The sequence below is a fragment of the Elephantulus edwardii genome, unplaced genomic scaffold, assembly GCF_000299155.1.
Source record: "Elephantulus edwardii isolate Elephantulus edwardi_28Jun2011 unplaced genomic scaffold, EleEdw1.0 scaffold00030, whole genome shotgun sequence".
Lineage (NCBI taxonomy): Eukaryota > Metazoa > Chordata > Mammalia > Macroscelidea > Macroscelididae > Elephantulus > Elephantulus edwardii.
The window spans coordinates 22,463,318-22,471,428 of record NW_006399780.1 but is presented as its reverse complement, the minus strand read 5'-3'; the positions used below and the strand labels follow the sequence as shown (position 1 = coordinate 22,471,428).

Sequence of the window (8,111 nt, the reverse complement as noted above, 5' to 3'; positions counted from 1 at the left end):
GACCAAACTGTGTAGTTCTGCAACTGCATCCTGGCCCATCCTCACCCTTCTGCCCCCAACCCTCACCTCCTTCTACCCCCAATATGTTTTACCCAATAAAAAAATATTAATTAAAAGAAAAAAAAAGAAAAAAGGTTGATGATAGTTTTCACAAAGTGATTTATTATATATAATTGAAAACATTTTATTGTGTTTTCTTATTGTTATCTGTGTAATATAATGCGAAATATATGACCAGTATCTCAAAGATAGTGACCAGTATTGTTTGTTATGAGATAATAGATGAATGCATGTGAGCTAAACAAATGTCAGAAATCTTTCCAGAGGGAATTATCTTTCAATTAAAAAAATAATAATCTAGAGTTGTTACTCAGAATAAGTTGAGAATTATGAGACAAAGTATAAAAGAAAAACATCTTTAATAATATCTGGCATAGAGTACATAGTTGACAAGTAGAAGCCTAACAAGTAGACACTAGGAAAAGGGGAAGATAAAAAGGTAGAAGACTATGACTTCTGTTTCAGAAATATCTAGAAGGGCAAACATTACTTATGCAGGGTGATAACGCTGGTAGTTGTTGTTACTAAGTGCTGTCATGTAAATTACGACTCATACCAAACTTAAGGACAATGGATTTGAACCCTGCCCTATTCTGTACCATCTTGACCATTGCTAATATATCCAAGCCCACCATTACAGTCATTATGTCAATCCATCTCACTGAAGAATTTCTCCTTCTTCAATGGCCCTCCACCTTTCCAAGCATGATGTCTTTCTCTAAGGACTGTCCCCTCATAACATTTCCAAAGAATGAGATGAAAGTTTGCTATTCTTGCCTCCAAAGAGCACCCTGGCTGCACCTTTTCCAGGGCATTTTTGTTTGTATTTTTGGCAATTCATGACAAATTTAGCAGTCTTCTCCAACACCAAACTCGAAGCCATGGATCCTTCTTTTGTCATCCTTAGTCATTGTCCAACTTTCAGCAGCATAACAAAAATTTGAAAAGATTATGGTTTGAATCAAGGCATCTTAGTCTTCAAATTTATATCATTGTTCCATAATAATTTGGAGAGGTCTCTAGTGTTACACTTTCCCATTTCAATATATCTTTTGATTTCCTGGCTGTTGGTGGAAGAGTATTAATTATGGATTCACATAAGATTAAATCATTGACAATTTTTATATCTTCTCCTTGGTGATGAGGATTTTTATTTTCTTAATGTTCAGAAGTAACCCATTTTGAGGCTGTATTCTTTGATCTTTTGCAGCAAATGTTTCAAGATTTCCTTACATTTCACATGCAGGGTTGCATCATCTGTCACCATAATGCAGAGTGTTTGTTAATAAGTTCAATATATAAGTAGATATATGTTTGGAAGTTAATTCAATATAGAAGAAAAAAAGACTAGATATAGAAATTTCATAATAATGGATATTGTTGTTGTGGTGGTGTACTGTAGAGTCAGAACTGACCCATAGCTAACCTTCTTCTGGGTTTTCATAGGCTGTTAATGGCAAGAGAGGGAGAAGATTGTCCATCCTTCTCCCATAGAGCAGCTGGTGGCCTTGAACCATGCACTTTCAGGATTGCAGCACAGCTTCTTATATAAAATTAGATGGGTTATAGGAAAAACAAAGAGAGTGTATTTTAAAGTCGAGGATAATTGATGATTCAAATGTAGAATTACAATTCCATATGGAAGGTCAAGTTTCAATTATCAGCCAAGGCACTTCAAAAACAGCCTCTGCTTTTCTATTGGTAGATGCTTGTTTGTTGTTATAATATATAGATTTTAAAGGTTTTCAGACTAAAACAGACTAAGAAGAAAGTCCTACTGATCTGCTTCAAAACATTAGCCCATGAGAAGATTTTCAATTGTATAATATTGAACTCTACACCACAATGAACATTAAATAAATACCATATGGCTACAGAAAACAAAAATAAGAAAAGTAGACCAGGAAAGTATGGAAAAAATATGTGGGTTTATAAATAAGGTTTATTTTTCCTCAAGGAGAAAAAACATTAATTAAAGAAAGTAAAGCTGTAATAGAGGCTCTATATTGTACTTGAGACTCATTGGAGTGAGTAAAAAATTAAAGGTCATTATAAGATCCTTTGCAGAATAATAAAATTGTTAAGGGGAAAATAACATTAATAGTATGAATTTTCATTTATCTTGGGAGTCAAACTATATTTTCAGAACCCATAAAAACCATACCACATTATCAAATAAAATTATTCATGCCCATAATATGATAGTGTATTATGAAACAAGGTAAAGAAAGTAATCATAGTTTGAATTCTGTAAAGACGACAGTGTCTATAAAATAACCTCTTTGAATTATTGAACTTGCAGATGGGGCAGAATCCATCAGTGATGAAAACTATACAATAACAACATTCATACTACTGGGACTGTCAGATGACCCTCAGATGCAGGTCCTGATTTTCATCTTTCTGTTTTTCATCTATGTATTCAGTGCAAGTGGAAATCTGACTATCATCACACTAACCTTTGTGGGTTCTCATCTTAAAACTCCAATGTACTATTTTTTGCAAAACTTTTCCTCCTTAGAGATTTCATTCACCTCTGCTTGTATACCTCGATACTTGTACAGCATAGCAACAGGTGACAATATTATTACCTATACAGCCTGTGCTGCCCAAGTATTTTTTACTGACCTCTTTGCAATAACAGAATTTTTCCTCCTGGCTGCTATGTCTTATGATCGTTATGTTGCCATCTGTAAACCTCTTCATTATGTAACGATTATGAGCAACAGAGTCTACAAGAAACTTGTGTTTGGCTGTTGATTAGCAGGATTATTGATCATAATTTCTCCACTTAGTATGGGACTAAATTTGAAATTCTGTGACTCAAATGTTGTTGATCATTTTCTCTGTGATGCTTCTCCTCTCCTGAAAATTTCATGTTCAGACACTTACTTGGTTCATGGAACAAACTGTTGTAATCTGTGCGGTATTGGCTCTCATCTTGACCCTTATGTGTGTAGTTCTGTCCTATACTTACATTATCAAGGCGATTTTAAAATTTCCATGTGCCCAACAAAGGGAAAAGGCCTTTTCCACTTGTTCTTCACACATGATTGTAGTTTCCATTACTTATGGAACATGTATGTTCATCTATATGAATCCCACAGCAAAGGAAGAAATGACTATTAATAAAGTGGTTTCACTACTCATTTCTTCGGTTTCACCTATGTTAAATACATTTATTTATACTCTGAGAAATAAGCAAGTGAAAAATGCTTTCAATGACTCAATCAAAAGAATGGTATTATTCTTAAAGAAGTAAAACTAAAATAGAATAAATAAATTAAAAATGAATATCTCAAAAAGATGTCACTTCCCCCCCCGTGTCTATATAAAATAAAAGTAAATGTCCAAATGATATTAAAAATATAACAAAACATTACTCTTCAGTCCATCCTGATTCAAGGCAAATCTATAGGATAAGGTAAACAAATCTATAGTTTCCAAAGTCTCTAAATACTTATAGAAACAAACTACTGATATTTCTATAAGCACCCCAGATCTTTGCCAACGAATGCCTCTAGTTTCAAGTCCAGTTAGAGTGGTTTTGGGTGTTTGTTTGTTTTTTTTTAAATAAGAGTTTCAGTTTAGCCTTATGTTTTTCTCATTTTATTTAAGACCATCCACTTCCTAAACAACATGCCTCCAGAAACTCTATGTACTTTGATAAATGTCAATAGCTATAGAAAGGCTTCAGGCCTTTTGTTCATAAGACCTCTGTGAGTCGTGCTCCACTTAAAGGCAATCATCAGCAACAACAACATTGTGACCTCCAAATATGGAAGACGACCCAGGCAACTGACTGGAAGATTATTTTAAAATGTCTAGAACAGCATATTGACAAAGAACTACTAGAAATTGAACCTAGATTCAGAAGAGGCTATGGCACCAAAGATATCATTGGTGATGTTTTATGAACCTTGGATTATAAAAAGACCTAATACTAATTCTACTGAAATTATTTCAGATTCTTTTAATGTGGAATACTACTAAATTCAGTCTATGAAAGAAATGTAACACTGATATGAAAGTAAAAAAGACACCACTAAAATAAATATACAGCAGAATACTTCATGAACATAGATGTCAAAATTCTAAATCTTAGCCAATAGAATTCAGTATCACATAAAAATAATACATCATGATGATGTGTAATTCACACCAGATTTTCAAGAATAATATAACACTATAAAAACAATTATAACATCAAGCAGAAAACCCCCGTGATCATATCAATTGATGCAAAAAATCCATCTGATAAATTTCAGCAATTTCTGACAAACGATCTCATGAAATAAAAATAAAAGGGAAATGCCTCAATATATTTTGTTTATTGTGATTTTAATGAAGGTTTATAAAGATAATTGGTTTTGCATATCCCTTAAACACTTTTCTTTTCCTAGATAAGATAAGAGAATATGTAACAAATCAATGGTCAGCATCAGTAAAAAAAGAGAGAGATTGAAAGCATTTCTCATTATCATCATTCCTATTCAATGATATACTTTATAACCTATTCAGAGCAGTACAGCAAGAAAGACACCTGAAAAGTATCCAAATTAACAAAAATAAAAGTTGGAGAACTTCTAAAAGCAGAGTTATATTTTGCCGATAGAATTTTTCAGTACTGCAATGTAAAGTTTGAATTTGTTCCTCAGCTCTTTGAACTTGGCATGCCAAGTATGTTCACCATCTTTGGTTAACTCTTTGGTTCAATTCTTCTACTCTTTGCACAATTCATTATAATGCATTTGTTTTCTTGAGCTATCCTTTGAAACTTTATCAGCATTTTTTTCTCTTTGTTTTGACCTCTCTGCATTTTAGTGCAAGTTTCAGACTCTCTTCTGACATACACTTAGGTCTTTTCTTCCTTTCTTGTCTTTACAATTACTTTTACTTTCTTGATGGATGCTGTCCTTGACATCAGTCTATACCTCATCTGATCTTCAATTCCTAGTGTTCAAAGCAACAAATATATTCTTGAACTTATTTTTAACTTGAAGTGGGATAGACTAATAGTATATTCTGGTTTTATGGACTTTTTTTCTTTGCCATCATCTTGAAGTTGAATTTTCATGTAAGTAGTAATTGATAGTGTGCTCCACAGTTAGATCCTTACCTTGTTTTTACTGCTGATGTTGAACTCTTCCATTGACTCTCTCCATAGATGTAATCAGTCTGTTTTCTGTGTCATCCATTAGTTGAGGGTCATTAGAATTATTGCTGTATATGGGTTTTTTTTTAAAATGTATTTTTAAAGATGTATTTGCAATGATAAAATAATTTATTCCAAAATGGTATCATTGGATCTTCAGGCTCATTTCTATCATCAAATTCACTTTTGCAAATGCTAGTCTTTCTTCTTAATTTCCAACTTTTGCATTCTTTGTTGTTGTTATTATGCATCGTCTAGTTGATTATAACTCATAATCACCCTATGAAAAATGGCTCTAAACCTTGTCCTATCCTATCCTGAGCCAACTTCATCATCTATGACACACCTGACCCTATCACAGTCACTATGTCAATCCATCTTATCTTGGGTTTTCCACTTCTGCTGTGACTCTCTCTCCTTCCAAACACGATGTCCTTTTCAAAATTCTGATCCCTTCTAGTAACATGCCAAAAGTATGTGGGATAGAGCTTCAAAATCCTTGCCTCCAAGGAGTAAACTGGTTTCCTCTTCTTTGTTCTCTTGGCAGTCCATAATATATTCTCCAGTAAAAGAACAACAAAGACATCATTACTTCTACCATCCTTATTTATTCATCTCTTAGACATAGACCAAGCACTTGGGAAGACCATGGTCTGGATCAAGTATACCTTAGTCTCCAGACTAACATCATTGTTCTTTAGTATTCTAGAGAGGCCCTTGACAGCAGATTTTCCCAGTGCACCCTGTCTTTTGATTTCCTGGCTGCTGGTAACAAAAATATTGACTGTGAATCCAAACAAAGTGAAACAACCTCAATCTTCTCTCCATCTATCATGATACTCTCTATTGGACTGTTGGTGAGGATCTTTGTTTTCTTGATGTTGAGATGCAAACCACATTGAAGGCTGCAGTCGTTGACCTTCTGCAGCTAAAATTTCAAGTTCTCCTAAATTCTGGTGAACAACCTTGTATCATCTGCATAATAGAGGTGGTCTATACGTCTTCCTCAAATCCTGATTCCATATCTTTCTTCATGAAATCCAGCCTACTGAATTAACTCTTCGACATATATATTGAAAAAGTATAGAGAAAGGGTAAATCCCTTTCCTGATTTTGAACCATGCAGTATTCCTTAGCTCTGTTTGAACCCCTCCTTGGTCTAGGTACAGGTTTTACATGAACATAATCCAGTGTTCTGGGATTCCCTTTCTTGCCACAATTAGTTAAGATCTACATAGTCAAATACTTTTGCATAATCTATAAAACACAAACAGGCATCATCTGGTACTCTCTGCTTTCACCTGTGATCCATTTAACATCAGCCATGACCCTAACGTCCCAGCCTCTTCTAAATCCAGCTTGTATTTTTGGCAGTTGTGAATTCACTATTCTAATAGTTTTGGAAATTTCTGGAAAAATTTTGCTTGCATGTGATATTAGTGGTAATGTTAGTTTCCACATTCTGTTGGATCACCCCTTTTGATAATAGTAATAAATGTGGATCTCTTCCAGTTGGTGGGTCAGGGAGCTGTGCTGCAGTTTTCTTGGCACAACCTGGTGAACACATCCAGGGCTGCATCATCTTATTAAAATATTTCAATTGGTATTCCATCAATTCCTGGAACCTTATTTCTGCCAATCACTTCAGAGCTGCTTGAAATTCCTCCTTGATTATTATTCTTTATCATATGCTACTTTCTGGAATGGTTCTGTCAGCCTATTGTTTTTGGTTTAGTGACTATGTATTCTTCCATTTCCATTTGATGTTTTCTGGATCATTCAATTTTGTGCTCATAGATTCTTTAAGAATTGCAACTCAAGGCTTGAATTTGTTCTACAGTTCTTTCAGCTTGAAAAATGCTGAGTAAATTAATCCCTTTGAATTTTCTGACTCTAGATTTTTGTGCATTTTATAATAATGCTTTTATTTGTCTTCCAGAGATGCCTTTTGAAATTTTCTGTTCAACTCTTTTAACTTCCACATTTCTTTGTTTTGGCTTCTCAACATTCTGGTGCATTTTGCATTATAATCTCAATTATTATTAATAAATTTTCATGACATGTTATCAATTCAGGCTATAAAAGTAAGTAGAAATTATCAGTTTCTTTGTCTTTAACTTGAATGACTGTTAATTTTTTTGAATAATAGTTGTATTACAAGGTCATTCTTGTATGAATATGGACAGTATCTTATTTCTCACATTATTCTTCAGGATATAGCTTGAAATGTTCTTTGTTATTATTACTATAATGTAATTTATAATATAAGTCAGAAGATAATACGATATATTACTCTGGAGATGAAAAGGTGAGGAAAAATGGAGTTGCTTTCATAGTTAAGAAAGTTGTTTCTAGATCCATCTTGAAGTACAATATTGTGAGTGACAGGATAATATCCATAAGCATGAAAGGAAGGCCAGTGAATACAACTATCATTCAGATGTATGCACCAACAACCAGAGCCAAGGAAGAGGAAATAGAAGACTTTTACCAACTTTTACAGTCGGAGATCAATCGAACATGTAATCAAGATGCATTGATAATAATGGGTGAGTGGAATGCAAAAGTTGGGAACAGAGATAAAGATTCAGTAGTTGGAAAACATGGACTCAGTAACAGAAATGGAGCTGGAGAGAGAATGAATTTTGCACAATGACTTATTCATTGGAAATACATTTTTAAGAGATATAAACACAGGTTATATACATGAATTTCACCTGATGGTATGCATAGGAATCAGATTGATTACATCTGCAGAAAGAACTGTTGGAGAAGCTCAATATCAGCTGTGAAAACTAGGCCAGGAGCTGATTGTAGAACAGATCACCAACTACTCATATGCAAGTTCAAGCTGAAGCTGAGGAAAATGAAACCAAACCCACAGGAACCAAAATAT

The 8,111-nt window shown here is 33.9% G+C and overlaps 1 pseudogene; it reads left to right on the top strand.

Annotated features, from left to right (window-relative positions):
* Positions 1-3,322, top strand: part of LOC102868879 — a 4,724-nt pseudogene extending 1,402 nt beyond the window's left edge.
* Positions 3,323-8,111: the final 4,789 nt, after the last annotated feature.